The sequence below is a fragment of the Phoenix dactylifera genome, chromosome 4, assembly GCF_009389715.1.
Source record: "Phoenix dactylifera cultivar Barhee BC4 chromosome 4, palm_55x_up_171113_PBpolish2nd_filt_p, whole genome shotgun sequence".
NCBI lineage: Eukaryota > Viridiplantae > Streptophyta > Magnoliopsida > Arecales > Arecaceae > Phoenix > Phoenix dactylifera.
The window spans coordinates 19,103,192-19,130,638 of record NC_052395.1 but is presented as its reverse complement, the minus strand read 5'-3'; the positions used below and the strand labels follow the sequence as shown (position 1 = coordinate 19,130,638).

Below are 27,447 nucleotides of genomic sequence, written 5' to 3'. Positions count from 1 at the left end.
CTCATAAAATTTTGCGGTACTTTTTCCTGACACCGAGATTGAAGCGCTTATTTTTGTCTCTGAAAATAGCTGTAGATATGAGATGGCACAAGGAAAAGCGAGTGGATGACGAAACATTAAGACATCCGGCTGATGGGGAGGAATGGAAGAACTTTGATCGGCAACATCCTGAGTTTTCCAAGGATCCGCGGAATGTGAGGTTAGGGCTAGCCACCGATGGTTTCAATCCTTTTGGAAATATGAGCACATCGTACAGTATATGGCCCGTTATCGTGATGCCTTATAATCTTCCACCTTGGAAGTGTATGAAAGAGCAATTTTGTATGCTGTCATTGCTTATTCCCGGAAAAACGGCTCCCGGTAAAGAAATAGATGTTTACTTGAGGCCATTAATTGATGAGTTGAAAGAGCTTTGGAAGGATGGCGTGCAAACTTATGATGCCTCTAGTGGAAGTACATTTAGAATGCGTGCTGCTCTCATGTGGACCATTAATGACTTTCCTGCATATGGTAACATGTCTGGATGGCCAACATAAGGTTATTTGGCTTGTCCCATTTGTAACGAAGATGCTTCATCAGAACGTTTGAGGAGTAAGATTGGCTATATGGGTGCGAGGCGTTTCTTGCCTGAGAACCACATATGGCGAAAGAGCAAGCTCTTTAATGGTAAAAGTGAGGACAGGTCAAGGCCACGAGAGTTCACGGGAGAAGAGATCTTGGAGCAAATTAATTCAGGAACATAGAAGCCGTTGGGCAAGCATCCAAGCATTAATAAGAAAAGAAAAAGGGGCAAAGATGCTGACACGATTTGGGCCAAGAAAAGCATTTTGTTTGATCTCCCTTATTGGAAAACACTCAAGCTGCGTCACAACTTGGATGTCATGCATATAGAAAAGAACATTGCAGAAAATATTGTTGGGACATTACTGGGCGTAGATGGAAAATGCAAGGATACAGAAAAAGCACGCATGGATTTGGCAGATATGGGTATACGGAAGGAGTTACACCTAAAAAAGCGGGCAAACGGATCTTATGAGAAGCCTCCAGCATTGTACACATTGTCCCTGCAAGAGAGACAAGGGTTTTGTGATTTTTTAAAATCGATTAAGTTTCCAGATGGCTATGCGGCAAACATATCTAGCTGTGTAAGTACTCAAGGTGGTAAATTATCGGGTCTGAAAAGTCATGACTATCATATTCTTTTGCAACGCCTTCTTCCAGTTGGAATGCGTGGGTACCTCAACAAAGAACTTAATACTGCATTATTTCAGTTAGGCAATTTCTTTGAGCAATTGTGCTCCAAGGCATTAAAAAAAGCTGATTTGAAAAAATTAGAGGACCAAATTGTTCTTATTCTTTGCAAGCTTGAGAAGATTTTCTCTCCTGCCTTCTTTGATGTCATGGTTCATCTAGCTATTCACTTGCCTCGCGAGGCTATTCTTGGAGGGCCAGTGCAATATCGATGGATGTATCCAATTGAAAGGTAATTATTTGCAACCGTATAGTAGGAATAGTAATCATATATATTATTGTACATGTAAGAATTTTTCTATTAACATTGAGCTATTATTTATCGTAGGTTACTCGGAGTTCTAAAAGGATTTGTTGCCAACCGAGCTCACCCAGAAGGTTCTATCGCTGAGGCTTATATTTCTAAAGAGAGTACAACATTTTGCTCAATGTACCTCAATGGAATCGAAACAGTGTTTAACAGAGAAGAAAGGAATGATGACGGTGGTGATCGTGGCACGGGGTTAGCAGTCTTTACTCAAAGTGCCCGACCATTTGGGTTAATCCGAAGGGGACCTGATGTGCCGGTCAATGAACTTGAGATGGCTGAATGGTTTGTCTTATACAATAGTTTAGAAGTGGATCAATATCGAGAGTATGTTTTTTTAACTTGCTTATTAAGGTTCAACTATTGTATATTTAGTTGTCTTAGACTTATATGTTACTTATACGTTACGGAATGTCAAATAGGGAACACAAGAACTACATACAAGGTGAGAGTGAAGTTGACATCACAAACAGACAACGTAAAGAATTTCCCAAGTGGTTCAAAGATCGCGTAAGCAAAATTAATTAACATGTACGACCGTTATCCTTGCATTTGAAAGTGAAGTAACATATTATGTCACTTTTTTGTTATAGATGACTCAACTTCGAAACCAGCGATCACTGGAAGCTACTGATGAATTATGGTCATTGGCCAACGGTCCTCGTCCGATAGTCAACATATATTCAGGGTGCTTTTGTAACGGTGTCCGATTCCATACCATCGAACGTGACAACCGCCGTAAAAGCCAGAATAGTGGGTTAGTTGTTGAAGGGGACCACGAAGGGCAACCGATTGACTTCTACGGTTACTTGTGCAAAGTTTGGGAATTAACATATATGTTCGGACAACAAGTCGTTTTGTTCCAATGCGAATGGTTCAACACTGGAAGTAAAAAAACTTTCTGCATTGATGCGCATTGCACTAGCATTGATACAAGAAGTCGGTGGTACAAAGATGATTCTTTTGTACTACCGAGTCAAGTGCAGCAAGTATTCTATATTAATGACACTGCAGAGAGACGTGGCAATTGGAAAGTTGTCCAAAGATTCAAGCATCGAGGTATATGGGATGTGCCACAGATGAGTGATTTAGAACCCAATGATGTTGAAGAAACCATTGTTCTCAATCATGCATTCCAACAAGATGAAACCAATGACGTTGAACCAATTTTCATTGAAGAGCCAACCATAATGGATTTGCGCAGATATGATATTGATGCTGAAATTATTCAAGAGGAGGTCATTTTGTAGTGCCGTGGGCGAGATCAAGCCGGGGGGAGTGTCGATGAAGTAATGGAGGAGCCTAGCGATGAAGAAGAAGACATTGATAGTGACAGTGATACACTCGTAGATTTAAAGCTATGATATATTTCTCTAATGATCTATCTATAGCAAAGTTGAACATTTTTATCTTACATGCTTCTGTTTTATATGTTAATGAAAATCATCCATTTTTATCTTACATGCTTCTGTTTTATATGTTAATGAAAATCATCCATTTTTATCTTACATGCTTCTATTTTTTATGGAGAGTGTGATGTACTTTTTACTCCATATTTCTTTATGGCTGAATGTAATATTGTATCTATCTGATTTTTATTATGAAAGATGCACAAAGTAGGTAAAAAATTTGTGAAGCCTGGGTGCTTGTCCCAGAAGCTGACGGGATACGAAAGGCAAAGGCAAAAACGGATTGAAATGAACTCAATGAGATTAGAGGCTCTTGGCATACCGGGTATGTCCAAGGCATTGTTTGGTTCAAATCAGAATGGTAATGAAGGACCGAACAAGATTAGCAATGACGATGATGATGAAGAGTATCTGCCATCTGATAATGAAGAACTGAATTCTTCTGGAGATGCTGAACTTGTGCCCGTGATGGCTGCCCAACCTACTTTGCTCCCCACCTTTTCTACCCAGCAAACCCACGAGCTTTCAAATCCACCTATTATTGCCAACAGCGTGGGTGAGAAAACTCATCTTTCTGAATCTTGTTATTGCTAAGATACTCTTGGTAAAATGATGGCATTTCAGTGATTTTGTGTTTTTTTTGCGTTCTCTTTATCTATCATTAGCAGGTTTGTCTTATGGCCTAAAGTATTTAACTATTTTAGCAGGTTCATCATCAAAGCGCGTGCGGGGTAAGACAGTTGGGAAAGGAATTGATAAGCTCATTGCCCAGAATGGCGGAGAAAAGCTTTCTGTTCCAGTACTTGATGAGTGGAATGCTTTATGTGGTATTAATGCCCCAAAGGTAGCCAGTCTGTTGGGGGTGTATATTAGGAGAATGAGTCTAATTAAGGGCATACCGACGTGGCGGCATGTAGACGAGGCTACTCAATCTGCTATCATACAATCTGTCCTTGTAATTATTTATTGCATAATATTTTTTTACATACTTGTAATAGTTGCATTGATCATACTACATAATGATTTTACTTATGTTTTTAGGACAAGTTCAAAATCTCGGATGATTATCATGGCAATCTAGTAGCTCAGCAAGCTGTCCACAGAAAATGCTACAATATTCACAGAAATTGGAGGCACAATATGAAATTGCATTACAAACATGTTAAGAACGTCTTACATGTGGATCCTTATAGTCATCCATACGAACATGTGACTCAAGAGGATTGGCGCCACTTAATTGACGATGTATGGAAAAGCAAAGAACACAAGGTAACTTACATATTTAGTGCTTCAGAGTTTATAAGTAAAATATTTGATCATAATGTTTTCTTTAGATTTTTAATTTGTATTTTTTTTGAAGGTGAGATCAAAAGCTGGCAAAAAGAATAGGAAAAAGCTTGAGTACAATCATTGTTCAGGATCTCGGTCATTTGTTGCAACAATGACTATACAGGTAATATATTTTTGAGTATGTACTGGCTATATTTTTAGTGAATTGCCTGTGAAACAGTCTATGGGATAGTTTTGGCTATTGTAAAATAGATAATTTGCTGCAAGTAGATTTTTTATTCTAGTTTGCTGCATGTATATTTTTGGAATCATTTATGCAAGTAGATCTGACAGTTATTCTAGTTTTTTTATTATATAGTGGCTATATGCTAATCTAAATTACACTTTGCAGCCCGAGTTTAATGGTTCTGAAAACCTTGAATTTCCAGAATTCTATAAGAAAACTCATACCAAGAAGAACAAAGAGTGGATTGATCCTATTTGTGCCGTGAAACATGTAGGTATCTAAAATTTCAATAATAATTTAAATCACTTTATGCTTTTGCAAGATTATATATACATTTAATTCTGTTGTTACCTTTGCATTGACAGTCAAAGATGTTGAGCTTGCGAGAAGAATCTTCCCAATCCGGTGTGCAATTAACATCAGAGGAGATGTCTAGGCAGGCACTTGAAAAAAGGAAGAGATACATTCTTGGATTTGGGGATGGGCTGAAGCCCTCTTCATCTTCTTCCACACCTAGTCGTGTGTCACAAGACCATGTTGGGGAGTTACAGAAACTTAAAGCTGAGATGGAGGAGATGAAGATGGAGCGTGAGATGGAGCGTGAGAAGCTGCGGAGGCAATTGGAACAGGAGAGGAGAGAGCGTGAGGAGAAAAAGAAAGAGCGAGAGGAAGAACAGAAGCAAATTGCATCTTACAAGTTTGGTGACAGAGTTCTTAAAGGAAAAGACTCAAACGCATAAGTCGTCTATCCATCATGATGGGGCCATGTCATCAACTGGTGGCACAAATACTCGTTGGTATGTATTCTCATTTATATTACGTAGGTTATTTAGAGATTTGGACCAAATCAAGCGAAATATCATTGTGAACTTATACTTGAATTTTAGTTTATTATTTTTCACATGTGGTTATTGATTGTGTATTCTTTTTTGCTTTCTCAGATACATGGTGGAGTTATGAGCATGTGAATCTAGTTTTTGGTACATGGATAGCTTTTGTTCAGATGATCATGGTGGAGTTGTCTACAAGCAGAAATCAGTTTTTTGTTTATTCATATTTTTATCTACATGATGGTTGTTTGGATAAATTGCAAGATCAGATATTTTGGGATTTTTAATTTACATGTTGATGTGTTTGGTGATGATTATCACCTTAACATATTGTATGGATGAAACATTTTGATGAATGGTTAATAGGTTTGCTTGACTTTAGACTTATAGATGATGATATTTATAATGAATGATTATGGATTCTCCAACATTGTGTATACTTCTATTTGGATGAGCAAATGTATTGTGCAATATGGATAATGGATAGGCTGTGTTGGTTGTACAGGATTTGGAACGAGCCCAAAAATAAATATTAAGCTTATAATTTGAATTATTAATTAAATACAGGTTAATACTTTCTGCCACCAAAAAATGTTTGTTGCCAATGCATTCCAATACATTCTACGACCAAACTATTGGTGGGGGAAGATAGACATTCAGTGACCATATTTTTGGTAGCGGAAGACAAACATTCCACGACCAACTATTTGGTCGGCGTGGGAATTAGCGACAACAAATTTGGTCGCTGAAAAGTTGCTTCGGCAACCAAACGTTGGTCGTTGTTGGTGTACCTTAGGTGACCACACAATATTGGTCGCCAAAACCTTTCAGTGACTAGGGTTCGGCGACGAAGAGTATTCTAGTCGCGAAAAGGTTTCGGCGACCAAATATGGTTATTCGGCGACTCGAATCTTAGTCGCTGAATATGTATTTTCTTGTAGTGGATAGAGATGCAACAACGCTTCATGAAACAGCAGCAACAATTTATGCAGCAACAGATACAACATCAGCAGCAGCAGGTGACTCCACAGTATTTACAGGGGGCTACAAGTCGGCAGGAGCATCATGTCAGTTTGGCAGAATTCAAAAAGTTTGCACCATCAGCTTTTAAAGGCACTTCTGACCCTTTAGAGGCCGAGACTTGGCTGAATGAAATGGAAAAAGTTTTCAATGCTCTGAGATGCCCTGATGAGGATAGGGTTACTTTTGCCACATTTATGCTGCTGGGAGAAGCGGATATTTGGTGGAATGTGGAAAGATGAAAGATGGGACAGAACACTACATCCTTGACTTGGAAAGAATTTAAGGAGCTTTTTCGTGACAAGTATATTCCCCAAAGTGTGAGATGGCAGAAATTTCGAGAGTTTACCCGGTTAGAGCAGGGGAACATGACAGTCGTAGAGTATGCTGCAAAGTTTGAGGAACTGGCCAGGTATGCCCCAGGACAGGAGAATGAAAGAGAACGAGCTGAGAAGTTTGAAAGTGGACTTAGAGCCCGAATCAGACAACAGGTGTCTACCTTCGAGCTTTCTTCCTACAAGGATGTGGTTAACAAAGCTTTGGTAGTTGAAAGGGGCTTGAATGACACTCAAGAAGAGAGGAAAAGAATTTTGAAAAAGAGAAACAGACAAGCTGAGCTACAAAATAAGTATGGCAGGAATACTGAATTCAGGCCTAAGAAACAAACTACTGTGAATAATAAGACTCAGCGCAAGGATACTGTGAGATGCTATAGATGTGGCGGACCCCACTATCAGAGCGAGTGCAACTGGTTCAATGGGAATTGCTTTTCGTGTGGCCAGCAGGGCCACAAGGTAAGCACCTGTCCTAATCGCAGTGAGCAACAGGCTCGACAGACGTCTCAGCCTATTTCGGGAGCTCCAGCAAATCAGGTATCTCAGAATGAACAACAACGGGGAGGACAACAGAGGCCTAGAACTCAGGGGCGAGTCTATGCACTTACACAACAGGATGCCAATGCCTCTAACACTGTGGTGACAGGTACGATTAAAGTCTCATCCACTAATGCCTATGTTTTGATTGATCCTGGAGCTACTCATTCCTTCGTATCTGTTGATTTTGTTAGAAGAAATAATACAATAACATATATGCCATTAGAGACTGAACTTTGTGTTTCCACCCCTAGTGGAGATGTAATCTTAGTTAACTCTGTCTGCAAAGATTGCATCTTGAATATTGAAGGCAGAGAAATGAAAGTAGATTTACTAGTCCTAGAGATGAAGGATTTCGACATGATCCTTGGGATGGACTGGTTGGCAGCATATCATGCCACTGTTGACTGCTTCGAGAAAACAGTAAAATTTCAAATTTCTGGTCAGCCAGAGGTTATTTTTAATGGCAACAAAATGTTACCTCCGCCAAAAGTAATTTCAGCCATACAGGCCAAGCGACTCCTTCGGAAAGGTGATGAAGGATTCTTAGCCATGGTAATGGGCACCCAGCTGGAAGAACTCAAACCAGAGGACATTCCTATTGTGAGGGAATTTTCTGATATCTTTCCAGAGGATTTGCCAGGATTACCCCCTGATAGAGAGGTTGAATTCTCCATTGATTTGATTCCTGGCACTGGACCGATTTCTAAGGCCCCATACCGGATGGCTCAGCTGAATTAAAAGTGCTAAAGGAACAACTACAGGAGCTGTTGGATCAGGGTTTCATCAGGCCTAGTGTTTCTCCTTGGGGTGCCCCTGTATTATTTGTGAAAAAGAAAGATGGCAGTTTTTGGCTTTGCATTGATTATCGAGAAATAAATGGAGTAACAGTGCGGAACAAATACCCTTTACCGAGAATTGATGATTTGTTCGATCAGCTGCAAGGGGCACAAATCTTCTCAAAACTTGATCTACGCTCCGGATATCACCAGTTGAGAATAAGGGCTGAAGACATACCGAAGACAGCATTCAGAACTAGATATGGACACTATGAGTTTTTGGTTATGCCCTTCGGGTTAACAAATGCACCAGCGGCCTTTATGGATCTTATGAATCGGGTGTTCAAACCCTACCTGGATCAATTTGTGGTAGTATTTATTGATGACATTCTAGTCTATTCAAAAAGTTCACAAGAGCATGAGGAGCATTTGAGGATAGTATTACAAACTCTTAGAGAAAACAAGCTTTATGGCAAGTTGCAGAAATGTGAGTTCTGGTTAAACAGTATCACCTTTCTCGGGCACGTGATCTCCAAGGATGGCATCTCTGTCGACCCAAAGAAAGTAGAGGCAGTAGTTGATTGGAGTAGACCTACTAATGTGTCCGAAGTGCGCAGCTTTTTGGAAATGGCGGGATACTATCGGAGATTCGTTGAGGGATTCTCTCGTATTGCCACGCCTTTATCTCGCCTAACCCAAAAACAAATAAAATTTGAATGGAAGGAGGATTGTGAGCTGAGTTTTCAGGAGTTGAAAAGACGATGGTGACAGCTCCGATATTGGCCCTTCCATCTGGAACAGGAGGCTTCAGCATCTATAGTGATGCATCACACAAAGGTCTTGGCTGTGTTCTTATGCAGAATGAGAAGGTGATAGCCTATGCTTCTAGACAGTTGAAACCAAATGAGCTGAATTACCCTACTCATGATTTGGAGTTAACAGCTGTGATCTTTGCTTTAAAAATATGGAGGCACTATTTATATGGTGAACATTGTGAAATTTTTACGGACCACAAGAGCCTAAAGTATATCTATACTCAAAAGGAGCTGAATTTGAGGCAAAGGAGATGGCTAGAGCTATTAAAGGATTATGACTTAACTATTAATTACCATCCGGGAAAAGCAAATGTTGTGGCCGATGCTCTAAGCAGGAAATCTTCAAGTAAATTAGCGGCTTTGATCACTACACAGAGAAACATTTTGTTGGACCTAGAGAGATATGAGATTGAAGTACGACTGCATGATCCTCAGGTACGACTTGCTAATCTTATGGTACAGCCTACCTTGATTGAAAGGATTAAGTCATCTCAAAAAGAGGATTCAGAATTGCAGAGGGTAAGGGGAACAGTAGAGTCTGGTGTTCAAAGCGAATTCCATGTGCATGAGGATGGTTCCTTAAGATTCGGTAGCAGATTGTGCGTCCCTAAAGTCTCAGAATTAAGAAATGAAATTTTAGAGGAGGCTCATAGCTCGGCTTATACAATGCATCTAGGAGGCACAAAGATGTATCAGAATTTAAAGAAACATTTTTGGTGGAGTGGTATGAAAAGGGATATTGCTCAATTTGTAGTTCAGTGTCTAGTATGTCAGCAGGTAAAAGCAGAACATCAAAGACCTGCAGGACCATTACAGTCTCTACTTATTCCTCAATAGAAGTGGGAGCATATCACCATGGACTTTGTGACTAGCTTGCCAAAAACCCTACGAGGTAATGATGCCGTGTGGGTAATTGTTGACCGGCTAACCAAATCAGCACACTTTTTGCCTTTCAGAGTTGGTTTCTCCTTAAAGAGATTGGCAGGCTTATATATAGAGCATATTGTGAAGTTGCATGGGGTCCCAGTTACCATTGTGTCAGACAGAGACAGTAGATTTGTATCACAGTTTTGGAAAAGTCTTCATAAGGCTCTTGGAACCAAATTGAGCTTTAGCACAGCTTTCCACCCCCAAACCGATGGACAGTCAAAAAGAACCATCCAGATCTTGGAAGACATGTTGAGAGCCTGTGTCATGGATCTAGGAGGAGCGTGGGATGGCCACTTATCACTAGTAGAGTTTGCTTACAATAATAGCTTTCAAGCAAGTATTCAAATGGCCCCTTTTGAGGCGTTGTATGGCCGGAAATGTCGATCTCCTATTTGTTGGGATGACGTGGGCGAGAGAAAATTGTTGGGCCCAAAAATAGTACAACAGACTGTTGATAAGGTGCAAGTGATCAGAGAACGACTCCGTATAGCTCAGAGTCGCCAGAAGAGTTATGCTGATAATAGAAGGAGAGAACTGGAATTTCAAATTGGAGATCATGTTTTCTTGAGAGTGTCACCTACAAAAGGTGTGATGAGATTTGGAGTTCGTGGCAAATTGAGCCCTAGGTATGTTGGGCTGTTTGAGATTTTGGACAAGGTTGGGGAGGTGGCGTATCGACTGGCTTTACCACCGGCTTTATCCGGTGTGCACAATGTTTTTCATGTGTCAATGTTGAAGAAATATGTCCCAGATCCGAGTCATGTGGTAGCATATGAGCCATTACATCTTCAGGAGGATTTGACCTATGAGGAGTTCCCGGTACGAATTGTGGATAGAAAAGATCAGGTACTACGACATCGAACCATTTCTTTTGTGAAGGTACAATGGAATAATCATACGGAAAGGAAGGCTACTTGGGAGCTCGAAGAAGAGATGAAAGCCAAGTATCCGCAGCTTTTTGAAACCTCAGGTATGTCAATTTCGAGGACGAAATTTTTTTTAAGGGGGGAGAATGTGAAGATCCACCTAGGATTGGGCCGGCCTCTGAATAAGGCGGCCCAATACAAAGAAAGAAAGGGGGGAGGGAGTATCCCGATCAGAATAGCCTCCCTCCCCTGTTTCAAATTTCTCCCCCTCCCAAATCCATCGAAGGGGAAGTTAGAGGGTGATTTAATCCTCCCATATCGGGCGAGGAACGCCTCCCTCCTCCTTCTAGGGCATCAACCGAGGGCCCTTCCACAAAAAAAAAAAAGGGATTGGGTTTTACCTTGCCGCGGAAGGGATCAGCCCATCGCTGTCGATCCGGTCGGGAGGACCTCGCCGGAGGCAAGGTGAGCATCTTCTTCTTCTCCTCCTTCTTCATTTTTGGCCCTTGCTTCTTTGGGAATGAGGCCGAAAAGCCTCCGGAATGATGGAGAAGCCGAGCCGGTTCGGCCTTCTCCTCTTCCGTTCCGGCCGGCCGGCCGTCGTAGGGCGTGGCACGGCCAGCCGTCGCTGGGCGTGGCACCACCGGCACGCCACAGACCGACGACCATGGAGCGTTGCCGGCCGTGGGCCACCTGCAGCCGAACCCTCTCCTCCCCTTTCCGTCGGGAAGAAGGAAGAAGGAAGAAGAGAGAAAGAGAAAGGGGCTTCCCGTCCCCTTCCTCTTATTATATTTCTCTCCCTCTCCGGTTTATTTCTAGTTTGGGCTCTCTCTCTAAACTTAGATCCAGGGAGATTAGTGTTTTGAGGGTTCTGGGTTATCATTTATCCTGAGTAAATTTTAATATTACTTGATTCTATAGGGGAACAATCTATTGCACGAGAGGACGCTGGGCGGAGTCCTGCGTATCCGGATTTATAGATTGCCGTGAGGGCGGGTGATTAGTCTGTCTGAGTTAACAAAGGTAAGAATCCTTGTACGCCAATCCTACATGATATAAATATTTTGCACTATATATATATGTTTGATATGCTATGATCCAGACAAAGCAAAATGGTTTTTATATTTAAATTGTATTTTGATCGTCTTTGCTTGTGATTGGTATAATGATGGATGCATGCATGCGCATAACCTACACCTGCAAAATTTGACTGATGGATGTGGTGCTCTAAACTAACCATGTGATATTGGTTGCCCCGTCACGGGCTGGAAACGTGACTGTGGTTAGTTTATAGCCGGAAATAAATAAAAGAAAATTGATGTGTAGAAGTAAACTGGATTGTATGAAAAGGAACTTTGGGTTTATCTTGTTATTATGGCAGGCCCCGTCACAGGCTGAAAATGTGGTATTTTGATAGGCCCCCTCACAGGCTAGAAATGTAGAACTATAATGTGCAAACCCCGCCACAGGCTGAAAATGTGATACTTTGGCAGGCCCCATCACAGGCTAGAAATGTGGAACTATAATGTGCAGGCCCCGCCACAGGTTGAAAATGTGATAATTTGGTTGCCCCACCACAGGTTGAGAAATGTGACCGAGATTTGACCCAAAGTCGGAAAGATAATTAAACCGGATCAAGTTGAAGAAAAGACATTGAAACTATAATACAGGTTTATGAGCTATCATATGCTATATATTTCTTGTGTGGCTGGACTTTTATTGATGTTTGATGTACATACTTGTATCGATTATTTGAGCTTGATAGCCGGTTTATGACTTCATGATATGTGCTTTGACTTGTCGTGGTTTTCAGATTTTTATTATTATTGTGTTGGTGTGGATGTGTAGGGATTCTTACTGGGCTGTAAAGCTCATCCCCTTTTCTTCTTTCTTTTTATCAGAGTTGCAGGATGCTTAGATTTGGATGGGATGGGCGCAGAGTGCAAGTATCAGAGTCATTAGCTGTTAGTTTGTTTGTCCTTCTTTGATGTCGATGAATATTTGAAGATCTTGTAATTGAACTAATTTGTTTATTTGGACATGTCGGACTGCTCTATTTGAATTACTAGATTAATTGTGGATTTATTGGAATTTTTGTTAATCATAGGCCTTGCATGATCTTTAGGGCACTGCTCTAGAGCCCATGCGGTCGGTCGCGTACCGAACCCGGTTGCTGGGTTCGGGGCGTGACAGATGTATAGCTGTACCTCATGGACAAACAACCCAAAGGGAATTGAGGTGCAGGAGCTGAGACATCTCACATCAATTGCTAAGCACTCCAAGTGTCTACATGCTGAGAATTAGATACATGCCATCCGCCTGCATCATGATTTGCACGCATGGAAACATCCAATCCTCACAGATTTGATAGAATCCAGAATTCGTAATCGTGGCGGACAATGAATCTGCCCTGCATTAACAAATGTCGTGAATCTGATGGGACCGAGAAATGGCCAGGCTCGTGAAAACCTACTGTGCTTATTATTAAATATTTATTGGAAACTGTGATTTCAGAATTGATGACCTTATATTTACCGTAAAAGTATATTATAAAACTGCATGTTCTTTCTTAATATTTTTTTTTCCTCTGAAAACAGATGTATTTTTATTAATATTTTTTTTATTAATATCATACATGGCGGATACGAAAATATCAAAAAGATCAAAAGATAATTAATCCTAAAGTGCACCGGATAAATCTCTCTCCTCCAATCAAAAAGTCTTCCCAAAATGATTAGCCGCGAAAGAGGCTATCCAATCTGCTGCCGATTGGCCTTGCAGTATACATGCTTTGCCTGAACGGCCATCTCCCCACTCATCATTATCCGAATATCTCTTATCAATAGGTGGTTGTCGCCCACCCTATCTATACTCTGCTTCATTCTGCCAATAACTATCGTCGAATGATTTCTATAGATGTTATCTATGCATAGTGTAATATATCCGATTCACCAAAAGAAAAAAAATCCTCGCACGCACCGTACCGGCCGCCAGGCTGCGATTTGTGAAAGAGTGACGATCCAAGAGATTAGAACACCGGAAAATATTATAACAGACCCTTGTATTGGCAGGAGGGGGCCATTTTGTTTCTTTTTTCAACTCTAGATAGATTATATAAATTTGTTGAAAGAATAACGAAAGTTTCTCGATGTTGATGTGGCGAGACGGACTTGGCATGCATAATTCATAAGGGAATGGCCGTTGAGCCATGTAATACAATAGGCATATACAACTTAAGCAGACATGGATACCCCTCACACGATTGGTGAAAAATAGAATATTTAGATAAACAAAATTTCTATGACCACCCCCCCCCCCCCCCCCCCCCCCCAAAAAAAAAAAAGTGTCAGAATGCTGAAACCAAACTGAATCCAATAAAACATCATGCCAAAATTGGAGAGTGGCTCCATGTAACGTGAATGTAGATAGGCCTGATGTTAGCTACGCTGCAGCACTACCTCTTTTCAATTTTTGGTTAAATTGGAAAGTGTGCCCCTCACATTTTACTTTTTTGTGAAGCATTCAGAAGGCCAAATTTGGTCCAACAGGTGGTGTCACTAAGGCTCCATTTGGTAGAGCTTTCAGTTGATCAAAAAATACTTTCTAATCCTCCAAAAGTACTGTTGGATGGAATATGAGTGTTTAGTAAAAAAATCAGAAAGCTGCTTTAGTTTTGCCAGAAAGCTAAAATAGCTTCTTGAAAAAAAGCTCAGAAAAACATTTTTAGCATGCATCAAAAAACTGTTTTGATTTATAAATTTTTTTCTTTTTGGACCAAAATACCCATGATAAAATATTATAATTACAGAAAATATCTCTTTATATTACAAAAATCTGGAGTCTCACTTTTGCAAGTATAATTGTGTGCTTCTATATTTTTTCTAAAAATTAGTTTCTAAAAATATTATATTAATAAAATATTAATATATAATGATAATAATTATAATATTGTATACATTTAATATTGTATTATACTATACATATTATATTATATTATATCATAATACATTAATATGTTATGCTATACAATATCAAATTATATTATATTATTATGCTATAGTATACAATATTATATTATTACATTATAATAATATTATACTATATTTTATATTTCTGCATTAATACATTTTATATTTTATTATGCACTGTTGTATAATACTATACAGTATTTTTTATAATCATTTTGTCATACCAAAAATATTTTCTCAGTTTGTTTACCAAATACAAATTAAAGTTTAACAACATTTTAGAAATATAGTTACCAAATAGTAAATAGCTTTTTATAAAAGTTCTATTTTAAAAAGTCCTACTTCAAAAAAACTGTACTTCAAAAATTTTACCACAAACAGCTCTGTCGAACGGAGCCTAACTCATCTATGTTTTTGCAGTTGTACAGTCATTATTTTTCTTTCTTTGGGTTCACATCACAATGCTGGACCAAATAGGACCAACGTTTTCATGATACAATAATAGCCAGTTGGTTTCTCTAGCTAAATGATTATATATGGTTTGCTGGAATTTTGTGGACTTACCTAAGGTTTGAGAGAGATTCTATAAAGCAGTTTCAGTTCAAGGGTCTTTCTACTGCAGAAGATGGCTCTTGTTGTGATCATTAAGAATCTAGGATGTAGATTGCTTTAGAATGGAAGTGAAATGGATTCAAGAAAATCTGTAACTTTGATAAGAATTTTAATTAAAATATGAAATGATAACTAGATGGGGATATCACCATTTACTGAAAGAACGTATGATTTTGCACCTAGATTTAAAGATGCTATTACTTCATGAGTTAAACCTTTGAGAGAAGGGGAGAAAGTGTTGTAAAATTTTATTGATATTTGTATTCAATGCTGCTCCCATTAGAAGTGCATGTTAAGAAGTTGGAACCAAATCAAGACCCCAATCCTGATGAAACTAGAACTTTTCCGATTTATCATATTATTAAATTATGACATCTGCAGATGCCAATAGAAATAAGACTCCTAATCTGACACAAATTAAAGAATTCTAATTGCTTGCTGTAATCTCTTATAGCTGATCAAAAAGCCAGCTAAAAGATTACCTGATTAAAATGCCAGATGACAAGTTAAAATTCCAATTAACCAATAAGATTATAAAAAAGCTTATAATTATCATCAGATCGGCAAGAAAATTATAATAAAAACAGCAAATTTTCCCTGGACTTCCTAGTGAACTTGAGGTGCCCCAAACTAATCGTTTACAATCAGACTGCTGGATTGCTACGCAAAGAAGCTATGTATTTATATGGACGTGGTGTGTTCATCATAATGTTCCATGTCGAATGGACCTATCAGCTGAGGAATAGTCCTCTGGTTGCATTGCATCACTGCTGCTGCGGTGTATACATTTTGTCTATTAAGAAATCAAACTATATGGGGCTTTATGAACCTTTTCTGTTTGAGAGGAACACTTGTCTCTTGCTCTCTGTTTTATGAAGTGGAAAGATAACAAATGATCTGCCATGATGATACTATCAATGGAGATTCTAAAAGGATTCAATCTTACTCTAATGTAACATTGAACTTTTTAAAATTTGCTTCATGTGAAATTTGGATTCTTGAATACTCTAAAGGTCCATCTGAAATCTTTAGAGAATTTTAACAACCACTTGGAACTTATAAGTTCTAAACTAATTAAAAGAACATGGAATTTCTAATTATTGTTTTCTCCTGATTTTGAACCACTTCTTGAGATCCATGCTCACATGCACTGATGTGTAAACTTTTTATTTTTAATCATGATATTGATCATAGTAACGAATATGCGAAGACCACTTTTATGCTTTAATAAACGTATCTGCTCACTGGAATTGGACTTCGAATGTGAACATTGACCGCCAAACTTGAAATATCTGAAGTATTTTCCTGAGGAATACATCAGGAGAATTCTTCTGCTGTATGTCATTTGAATTATCAAGTTTAAAATATCCAAGCTGGACCTCCAAGCTGTTCATCAAGGCCAATACTTATATGCCATTCAAAAAAAAGTATTAGTTTTCGGAATTGAATTTGCTACCAGGTCAGTTGAGCTGAAGTTGCATTTTTTTTAAAAAATAGATATACATATCCTGACACAAGTTTTGCCTTGTATCACTATGTGCTGCGTCTGTTATATTGGAACTTTCGTATTTGTTAGTTACTTAGCTTTTTCATACTTAAAGAGCAGCAAATAAAGATTCTTCATGCATGCTTACATTTTCTTGCTCTATTTGATTCACCCACTGTATGTTGCATTTTGGTTGGAGGAAAAATGGTCATACAAAAGAATATTCTGAAAAGATGTCAAAATAAAATCCACCACATTTATCATTATAAACGAATGCTACTTGATAGTTTCTTATGTGCCCTTTCTCCTTTGACCGCTTGGAATAGAAAAGAAAGATAAAATGTCACACCAGGCATACTGTTATGAAAGAGAAGCAATGCTATGTACATGGTTAAACCTTTAATGATCCACCCAACACATGTTCCCAGCAGGGGCGGCCCAATACATTTGGGGGCCTAAGGCGAATCCAATAAATGAGGCCTTTTTTTAATAATAATTTTTTTAATAAATATAAAATACTTAAAAAATGATATGAAAATAGATAGCTATTAAGTACACTATTTCAACGAAGATGCATGAATCTAACAAAAATAGACAAGAAATTTTTTTAATTTAATATAATTCTTCAATGGGAGCATAGAAAAATAATTACCCTAAAAGAAGGGCCATGAAACTGATTAAATAACTGAGATAATGCTTGACAATACTGTTTACCCCGTCAAGCAAGAGCAGAATAGGAAAAGGTCATCCCATGGCACTTCATGGCCAAGGTAAAAAAAAGAATTTGTCCAGAAAGAGGCCTCCCTATAAAAGAAAGTAGGGGCATTATGGGAAATTCACTCCATCTAATTAATAAAAGTCCCATCCCACCATCTCCCCTTCAAGTGAGTACCCAAGCAGCGACTGAAACATCACACAGCAGCCATTGAACCCCCTCCCTCCTTTTCTCTCTGTACCACCCAAGAGGGAAGAGGGAAGAAGAAACTGAGAGGAGAAAATTAAAAGAATCTCCACCCTCCAAGAAGTCCATTTCCAATCCCCCTTTCTTCCTGATGGCCCGGCTGGGTCAGGAGTAATGTGAGGGAAGGAAAACCAAGACCAAAACCAAAAAAGAGAAGGGATGAAAGATGAGAGTGGCTTCAGGCGTGTATCAAGCCAACCAAATCCCTTTCTTTCTGATGGCCCACTGCCCAGGCCAGTGCCCAACTACGACTCTAGCTATTGGAGACGGATGGAAAAGGCAGAAGGCTACAGATTAAATAAAAAAAAAAAACTATACAGTGGGGACCGTGGGATGGGGGCCTTCCGTGGGTCGGGGGCCTTAGGCGACCGCCTAAGTCGCCTAAGGCCCGAGCCGGCCCTGGTTCCCAGCTACCCGAAATGATGACGACATTTGCAATAAAGCTTAGAAGAGTATCTAATGGTACACCCCTATCCTAAAAAAAAAAAAAATCAAACCTGGCCGCCGCCTCTACCATAACCAGCCAGCCTCACCCTACCTAGAGCAAAGCCTAGATCGGGCAAGGATGAAGCAAAGCCTAGATCCACCGGAAGGTTCTGATATGTTGGAGAAATTCAAAAAAAAGAAGAAAGTGAAGTTGATATAAGATGATCTAAAAATTAAAAAATCTTCATGAAGAGAGGCTAAAATTGTAACCTTACCAATAAACATGATCCATCACATCTTCTATTTGCCCGATGAACGGTTGGAACGAGGCTAAAATTCTACCGGAGTGGCCCAAGTTCGAAACGCACGGGCGTCGATTAAATGTGGAGACCGGATGCCCCCCGCTCGGTCTATCCGCTGGAGTTGCCATCTGATTTACCGATACCGAGGTGACGCTGGGGTGAGGTACTTACATGTGAGGCAACCTACAGGTTGGAGAAAGTATGAGTAAAGGATGGCCATTCCGTCTGCCCACATCGAACATCTCTGATAGAAGGGGGGGCCAGTGGAGGCTGCTACGCGGGCGAGGTTTGACCTCCCCCCCCCCCCCCCCCCCCCTCGCCAAAGCAAAAAAAAAAAAAAAAAAGGAAAAAAAATTGTTCACCACATCCTAGGCGCATCAAACGGTCCATCAAATACAGCTTTATGAGGTTTTGGCCTACAGGGTACGCGGGAGGAACTGTGCCACATACCAAACTGAACCAGTCACCCTCTTCCATGTAGAGACAAAGTATATACCATCTTTCGGATTTATTGCTACTTTAAAACACACCTCCATGCCCGCATCTTTGGACCATGGCTTCCAAATAGTCCTTGCAATCTCTATCTCCGGTGATCATGAAGGCACCAGCAGTTGCAAATGGAGAATGGAACAAGGACCCATCTTCTCTCTTATGCTTAAGAATATCTTCACGCTTCCCTTGGAAGATTGCCGGCAGGGCCTCAAGGTAAAGTGGAAGTGGAAGATGGTGACCACCACAGGTTGTTTCTTCCCTGTAGATGAAGCAGGCGGGTATTATGAATGAAGAATACCCGTTTGAGCTAGTAAATATAAAGAAAGATGTATAAATAAGAAAAGAAAATGTTGCAAGAAGGATCTACATTTTGAAAATTTTCTCCCTTTCATTGAAGACATCTTCCATGATGTTGCAATGGGAAACCACCGGGGGATGCCACCATGATGTTTCAGAAGCAGCTTCTCCATGTTTTGTATGAAGAAACATCAATCCTATTTGTTTTTTTTTTAACATTTTTTGGAAAGGTTGGAAAACAAATGTCAAGGCACTAGTTCAAAATGCACATAGCTTAGAAATAAATTAGATACATTACCTAGAGGTATCGACTAGCCATATTCTAAAAACTATGTATTGATATACTTGGAAGTATGTATTAAGTTACTACTTGGTGTGTATCAAAGAAACTTACAATATATATCAGGAAGCTAATGAGTATATATCACTTAGGAAAAAAGAAGATGCAATTATCTTTCTTTGCGCACAGTCTCTATTGGAGCATGAAATTTTCCTCTTTTTTATTTTTTTAAGTTATGGAATTGACAGATTTCGTTAGTAGGAGAAGTTCTATCTTTATATAACTTTTGGATTTTCCTTTTAAGATGGGTGTAAGAGAAGATATGGCAAAAAAAGAAGGATTTTTTGCATAGATATCCTTCTAAATATCGGATTTTGCATGAATACTTTTTCAAAATTAATATTTGTATGTATACCCTCGTCAAACTCTGTTATTATACAAATGCCCCTAATATAACGATTATTCTAACGGAGTTACGAAAAATCAAATTTATATTAATTAAAAATAAAAAAAGTTGAAATTACACTATTGTCCCTATCTTCTTTCGGGATCGTGAACTATTTGTATGTCTACCCATTAAGGATATTTTAGTCATTTTAATTTGAAATCATTAATTTTTTTAGCGTTGTTAGATAGCATGGGTACATATGCAAAAACAAAAATAAAAAAGGTAGAATAGCAAAACAAGTGTTTTACGAGGGTATACATACAAATATTAATTTTGGAAGGGTATTCATGCAAAATTGCATATTTAGAAGTGTATTCATGCAAAAAACCCAAAAACAATTCCGCCTTATATGATGTACTATGGTGCCCGCCCCCCGTGATATTTGTTTATTCGTTCCAATCTCGAACCAGCTAGATCCCATTGTACACACACTCACACACATCGCTTACCCTCGCACCGTGCTTAGGTGCGGGAGTCCCAACAATTTTTCATAAATCCGCCTCCTAGACCTGTCTATTTCCTAAGATATTGGATCAGAATTTTTTAAGCACAAATTTCTTAGAGTCCGTCCGCGCACTGGATGTTGTCATGAGTATAATATAACATAGAATAGCATGAAGCAAAAGAAGAAGCAATGATGCCTTAGTTCACTCTAATTACATACTATGTCTCCTTTTCTTTGGACAACAAGCCAATACATCACTGCTGCCTCATGTATATAATCACTTGTATATAAGCTTCATTTCATGATAGTAGGAAGGTAGCATCTTGCCTCTCTCTCTCTCTCTCTCTCTCTCTCTCTCTCTCTCTCTATATATATATATATATATATATATATATATATATATATATATATATATATATATATATAGTGAGTGCATTAAAACGAAGAGCCATGTTCTTAAATGGTGAACCCTCTTATGGATAGAACAATTGACAAAAGATAAAAAATTAATTGCAACGGAGATTTTGAAGTTAATTGTCGTGGTAGCACTGAATTTCTGATGTTGCCTCTGAATTTCTGGCTTCAGATTTCTTATTTGAATAACTAAAAAAAAAAAGGAAAGGACATAAATTGCTGTAAAGAAAAATATCCCATGCCTAGTCTTAAAATAAATACCTTATCAGCAGTTTAAGGGATTAATACCAAAAACAAGAAAATAAAAAATTATAATCATTATGCTGAGCAGGGTAGCGAGATGCGTACGTGGATAATATGGCCACTCACACCAGCTCCACGCGGTCCACCCAAAAAAGTCTTTGTTCTACTGGTATAACACCATAAGTAATCAGGCGAGCAAACGGCCAAAGCTTCCACCCTGAAATCAATAGTAAATCACTTAATAGTCACTATTTATCAATTACTATGAAGAACTGGGCTTAACACCCAAGTTTGGTGAGATATGACAAATAAGCAGTTCAAGGCTGGCTTTAAACATACGCTGCTCATGCATGTCCACAACATAACATATCAAACATGTTTCAAATACAAAATTATAGAGAAACCATCACTACATATCTCAAAAACTAGAAGAAAGAAAATAAATAAGTAATTTCACAACTGAAAGCTCCTTATTTGGGGAAAATAAAATTTTATATATTTATTCTGGACCCGGAATAGCCGGACTAAGTTGGAGTAATTGCTCCAAAATTTAGTTCCATAGGCATCATAATGACAAAACAATTAGCTACATTGTGATTTTCTATACATATTGTCAAATGCCTTACAAAATATTAGTTAAATTTTTGGATATAATGTGCAAAAACACAAAAGAACATGATTTTTCCTGAAATGCAACACCAGTTTTGAGTAAGTATAGAATGCCAACACTTTTGGATCCCAAAAATGTCAAGAAATTCTTTAAACTTCAAAAATGGAATCTCTCTTTTTAATTTTCCTATACTCTTCCACACATACACAAGATGCTCCTCTTATAGGGCCTCAAGCTGAAATTGTAGCACATAGATGTATAAGCTAAATCAGAGCTCACATTATCCTGTCTAGTATAGTTCAACATCTCATCAATACAAATACCATGAATCCTGTTGCAATGCATCCTCTGGCACTGTTTTTAGTGGCCAATGTGCTAGACACATAACCTTGTCAACCTTAAAGCATGCATATAAAGATTTCCCAATATTCACTTGGGCATGTATTTGTAAAACAACAGGACATAAGAAAAGATCAGCTTCGCAAAATCAACTTAGGCTGGTTAAAAAACGGTCAGCTGGCACACACAGCTTTCTATAAATCCAGCTCACCCTTGAGTCGGCAACATGCTTCCCTGTTATGCAAGCAAGCAAGTGGCTCGCGCGCACACGCTTTGGTTGCATGCCCTGTGCTTTTCTTGACAGGACTATATGAGCGCATGCTCCAAATGCATGTGCACCCACAGCACCTTCGAATACCTATTAGAACTATTTTCATCAATCGTTCTGTTTTTTCACTTTCTTATTGATAAAAGGAAGCAGCCAATCCAGACAATCTCTCAGCTATCAGTCTTGATTATGATATTCATCTGCCTATTGTCGGTTTGGCTGATTTTGAGATCCTCAATTTTGAAAGATTTCTATGGGCAATCAACAATGAGGATGCAAAATTGATCCAAGCCTTGTGTTCATTGAAAGGCAGATGGTATCATCAAAAAAACATTGAAAGGCAGATGGATAAGCAAAAAGATCCAAAAAGATCGAACTGGTAAAGGTTCATTAATTGATAAATTTCAAAGAAGGAAAGAAAGTAAAACCTCGAACTAATTAAATCAATGGTGAATACTAAGTGCACATAATTGTGGGGCACTTGTATCAAAGCACCAACTCCACAAGCAAAGGTATCTGGCGACAAAGAACAAAAACCTAGCAAGAGCCAAGAAATCAAAACCAGCCAATCGGAGAACCAAACTTGGAATCCTAAGAAATCAAGAAACGTCAGCCATAGCCACCACATTCTTCCAGAGACGAAGACGATGGAGAACAGGAGAAGGCCCCAACGCCGCCGCCGCCGGCGGTCACGCTACCAACCCCTTCGCTCTCCAAGGCGAATCCCGCGAACTGGCTGTGACTGCTGCTCCCACCGCCGTCCTCCTCCTCCTGCTCTCTCCCCGCCGCCATGGCGACAGCCCCGTCCTGCTGGTCTGTCGAGTTAGGGCTTTGCACGGGGATCACGTCCAAGTCCTCCCCCGCCGTCCCTGAAGCGGCGACGGCCCGATCCCTCCGCGCATGTTCGAATCTCCAAAGAGGGGCAGGAGGCACGTGAGATCTCGTGGAGGAGGAGGGCGGGAAGGGCTTGGAGTTGGAGAGAAAGGAAGAAGTCCACCGCTTGGGTTGGGGCAGGGAGGGGAGGGGTAGAAACCTCGAAGGCGACGCGATGCTGCTGACAGCGGCCACATGTAGGGGTGGCAATCGGATCGGATCAGAAATAGCTTAGATCAGATTCAGATCGGATCAGAAAATCATAGATCTAAACCCGATCTATTTATTAAACAGATCAGGAATTACAATCTGAACCCGACCTGTTTACTATTTAATAAACAGGTAATCCGACCCGACCCGTTTAACCTGTTTAGTAAACAGGTAACCTATTTACCCAATCTGACCCGACCTGTTTAACCTATTTAGCCCAACTCGACTCGACCTGTTTAATCGGTTTAATTAAAAATTTCTTCATATCTCAAACTAAATTGAAGAAGCACCAAAAAGAAACCTTGGGAGAAGAAAAACATAGACTCTAGAGCTTGTTCAGTTTCAAGAACACATCAAGTTACAATTTTTTTTCCAAAAAATATGAAACAAAAAATCTAGATTTCTAATCACAAAATCAGAATAAAGACGAAGATAGAACAGAAGCAAGAAAGCCTCGATCAAAGTACAAAAGTATGAGTTTCAGAAAAAAAAAACCCACCTTCAGACCGACCCGGTCCTCTTTCTGTGATCTCCTCTGGCGCTCAATCCCACCCGTGTGATCTCTCTTTCCCTCTCTTGCTCTTTCACTGCATCACCATCACGGTCGTCGCTGCTGCTGCTGCTGCTGCTTCCGTTGTTCCAAGGGTCGCCACAGTCTCTGACCCTCCTGCCCTCCACCAGCACGGTGACGGGCCCCACCCTGCCCTCCGCAGCCATGGCCATGGCGACCACGAAGTTCATGAGGATGTCCTTGTAGTTGCGCTGGCGACGGAGGGGAGGGCCGCGAGATAGAACAGAAGCAAGAACAAAAAAACCTAGATTTCTAATCACAAAATCAGAACAAAGACGAAGATAGAATAGAAGCAAGAAAGTTCCGATCAAAGTACGAAAAAATAATTTTTAGAAAAAAAACCCCACCTTCAGAGCATTAACAAGGCCGGCCTGGTCCTCTGCACTCAGATTTACGCATCAACAAACACCAGGAAGAGGAACAGAGATCAAAAAATTAAAAGAAATAAAAAAAGAGAGATCCGAGGGAAATAGCGGAGGGGAAAGGAAATAGGGAGTGGTAGTGGGGAGAGCGGAACCGAGATCGGATAGATTGAGGCTGTCTTCTTGCTTGTCGTTGCTCATCATGCCCTCCACCGAGATGCGAGAGAGAGCAAAACCCTAGAGAGAGACAAAAGGATTGGGGAGTGAGGGGAAAGGGTGAATAGGAATTTGGAAGGACTAGAGTTATCATAGCCGGGAACCCAGACGCCATAGCTTCGCAAAGATCACAGACCAAGGGATGATCCGGATCCTTGGAGGAGATCTAGAGTTAGGATTTCATACCTCTCAGTCTTCGGATCCGGCCGTAGAGAAGCTCGCAGAGGAGGATGCGGCGCTGCCATGGGACTATGGGAGCGGCCGGCGGCAACCGGCTCGGCGATGAATCGGCGGGAGGGGAGGGAGGGGACCGGCTTGCGGGGGCGGAAGAGGTGGTCAGGGAGGCAGGAGGGGTCGTCGGCACCGTCGGAGGGGTCGGAGGTGGCGGGCTCGAGGGTGGGGGATGAGGTGGACTAGGCCGGAGAGGTCGAAGTGTCGAACCAAAAAAAAAAAAAGAGGGCACCGGTGCCCTAATGGCCCGTGGGGAGAATATTTTAAATGGGTGATAGGTCTTTGTGGGCTATGGCCCTTGTCCAACTCAACCTATATATTAAATAGGTTATTAAACGGGTTATACAGGTTAAACGGATCATATATCTTAAACTTGTATCCGACCCAATTAATAAACAGGTTAAACGGGTCAACCTGTCCGAACCTATTTGTGGCGGATCGAACATGGGTCGGATCATATTTTGCCACCCCTAGCTACATGACCCGCCTGCCACCACCTAGAAAGAAAGGGAGAGAATAAAAGCAACGAAGCGAAGTGGCCGCTTCTTTTTTTTCTTCTGATGGTGTTTTTGTTTTTGTAACATGGATCTTATTGGAATATTGGGCAGCGAAGAGTACCACCCAATCGGCTGCCATATTTATCTTCTAATATATATATATATATATATATATATATATGACCTAAGCGTCGAGACAACCTCACAACAGGCCACGAATATGGTGCAGTAAGGAATGTCCGTCGCCAACCCTGGCACAACCCTGGATCCACCAGATGACAGTCGTCAAATCTCCTTCGAGATGAATCCAATTAGCCCCAAGGATCAGACCAGTATAGAAATACCCTCCCAGGCTACTCTTATCTCTGCCTATGAAACAGAAGGGTTATGAAGTCGACAACCCCCTGCCACAATCTAGTTGGAATCCGAACTCCTAATGACAAACCTAGCTCCCCCCTCTTCTTCCATTTTCTAAAACACTATCGTCGAAGTTTATCTTGAGATAGCTTGGGGTGGGGCCTCCAAGGTGATAAGTATCACCCAAGGCACCATTACAGTTGAATGGGAGTGCTAGATACCCCTTACAGTCTCGATACTATCAACGGACACTACTGGTCACACTCTGTTGCATGGATGAGTGCTCTATCTACTACACACCTCAGGCTCTGCCATCTGACCTCAAAAACTCCGACATTCCTATTTAACCAGAGATTATAAGCTATATAGATGCATCTAACACCACTAACCGAGCTGGCGGGTTGCTTCACGGATCCCTTCAAGTAATCAAGGAAAGCCATGACTGGAGAAGGAGAATGTAGGAAACTGTAGGCCACCCCTACTAGTCGCCACACTAGAATAGCCCTTAGGCATCCGAAGAATGTGCTCCACTGATTCCTCGACCTCTGGCCATCCATCACAATAAGGGGGGAGACTCATCCCCCTTCTACAAAGCACCTCTCTAGTCGGCAGCAGCCTACCCCACACTACCTTCCAAAGAAACAAAGCAATCTGAGGGTGGATTCGGAGCTTCCTCAACTAGCTTCCATCAGTCGATCGTGACGTTGTGACTCTGTACAACACCCTAAGATCAGTGCCCCTCACTTTGGATCAGTAGGTTGAGTCCCATATGCTTTTGTCCGGTCCACCCAACCTCAGAATCGGCATAGCAAGGATCCTATCCGCCAGATGCTCCCTAAATAGTCCCTGAATTGGAGCTTCGTCCCAACTCCTCTCACCCAGTCTCAGGAGGTCACACATGCGAGACCCAAGCTGTTCAAGTTGATCATAGTGGGCGAAAGACACAGAGGTAGGTCTGAAATCCAGGTATCCTTTTGATCATCAATCGAATCCTCTTGATCATCAATCGATTGACCATTGCTGATCACCCATCTAATGTGAGGTAGCACCTTCGGGGCACGAGAACATGTCATGCCGGATGGAGCAGTGCCGATCTACCCAGAAGTTTGATGCTCTGGTCTAGTTGCTATACTTAGCTCTCATTAGGGCACACCATAATCCCTTGAGCTCAAGCAGGTACCGAGCCACATGTCTTGCGGTCAATGCCTTCCTCCTCATCATTAGAGAACAGATACTCAAGCTTCCACTGCTCCAAGACGACAAAGAACCTCCCAAGACAGAAGATGAACTCCTTTTGTCCCATCCCGCATGCCCCAGATGAAGTCCTTAAGCATTTGTTCTAGTTTTGCAGCACCATCTTGGGCAGAAGAGTGTTGGCCAAAAGATACATTGGAACAGAACTAAGGACAAATCTCACCAGCATCACTCTACCCATCACGAATAAGGCATTCGCCCGCCACCCCTCTAGCCTTCTGTGTATATTCTGCTCAACCTCATCACAATCTGCCCTTCGAAGTCGCCTCCCCGTAATGGAGACTTCCAGATATCTACAGCAACCAACTTGCTATCCAACTATTCTTCCGATCGTTCTCATGGGGATTTGGGGGTCAAAGACGGATTGAGGAGGGGAGGGGAGGGAAGTTTTATATTAAGTTACATTTTTTCCCCTTATCATCAACTGATATGGACAACAACTTGAAGCTAGGGTGAGGTGAGGAGGTGATGATGATCTTGGTCCACATACCCGTGCTGACGAGGCGTGACCGACATGCAAATAAACTAGCCGTGGGCAGCTCTACAATCCACACATACATGATATATCCAAGAATTAGTCTTCCAGCTTTGGCTTGGTTATTGCTAAATATTTGTCCACCATCAAAATATACGGATGGGATCAAAAAAAAATCCAAATCTGAATTTGATGTATCTATTAAATATATCAAA

The 27,447-nt window shown here is 40.6% G+C and overlaps 2 long non-coding RNA genes across 7 annotated transcripts; one reads left to right on the top strand and one right to left on the bottom strand.

The window, feature by feature from the left end:
• Positions 1-3,853: 3,853 nt before the first annotated feature.
• On the top strand, positions 3,854-5,752 carry LOC120110538. Its single transcript, XR_005511638.1, has 4 exons — positions 3,854-3,922; positions 4,009-4,753; positions 4,849-5,280; positions 5,425-5,752. It is a non-coding gene; the product is annotated as an uncharacterized LOC120110538 (long non-coding RNA).
• A 12,272-nt stretch (positions 5,753-18,024) lies between these two features.
• Positions 18,025-24,934, bottom strand: LOC103721062. 6 transcript variants are annotated; one of them, XR_005511633.1, is made up of 8 exons: positions 24,605-24,934; positions 24,188-24,439; positions 23,769-24,084; positions 21,075-21,186; positions 19,210-19,336; positions 18,713-19,101; positions 18,324-18,533; positions 18,025-18,218 (listed from the first exon to the last, which is right to left on the bottom strand). It is a non-coding gene; the product is annotated as an uncharacterized LOC103721062 (long non-coding RNA). The 6 variants fall into 6 exon arrangements; XR_005511635.1 differs by lacking the exon at positions 19,210-19,336 and having other exon boundaries at positions 18,713-18,787; positions 18,881-19,101; positions 24,605-24,932; XR_005511636.1 differs by lacking the exon at positions 19,210-19,336 and having other exon boundaries at positions 23,769-24,092.
• Positions 24,935-27,447: the final 2,513 nt, after the last annotated feature.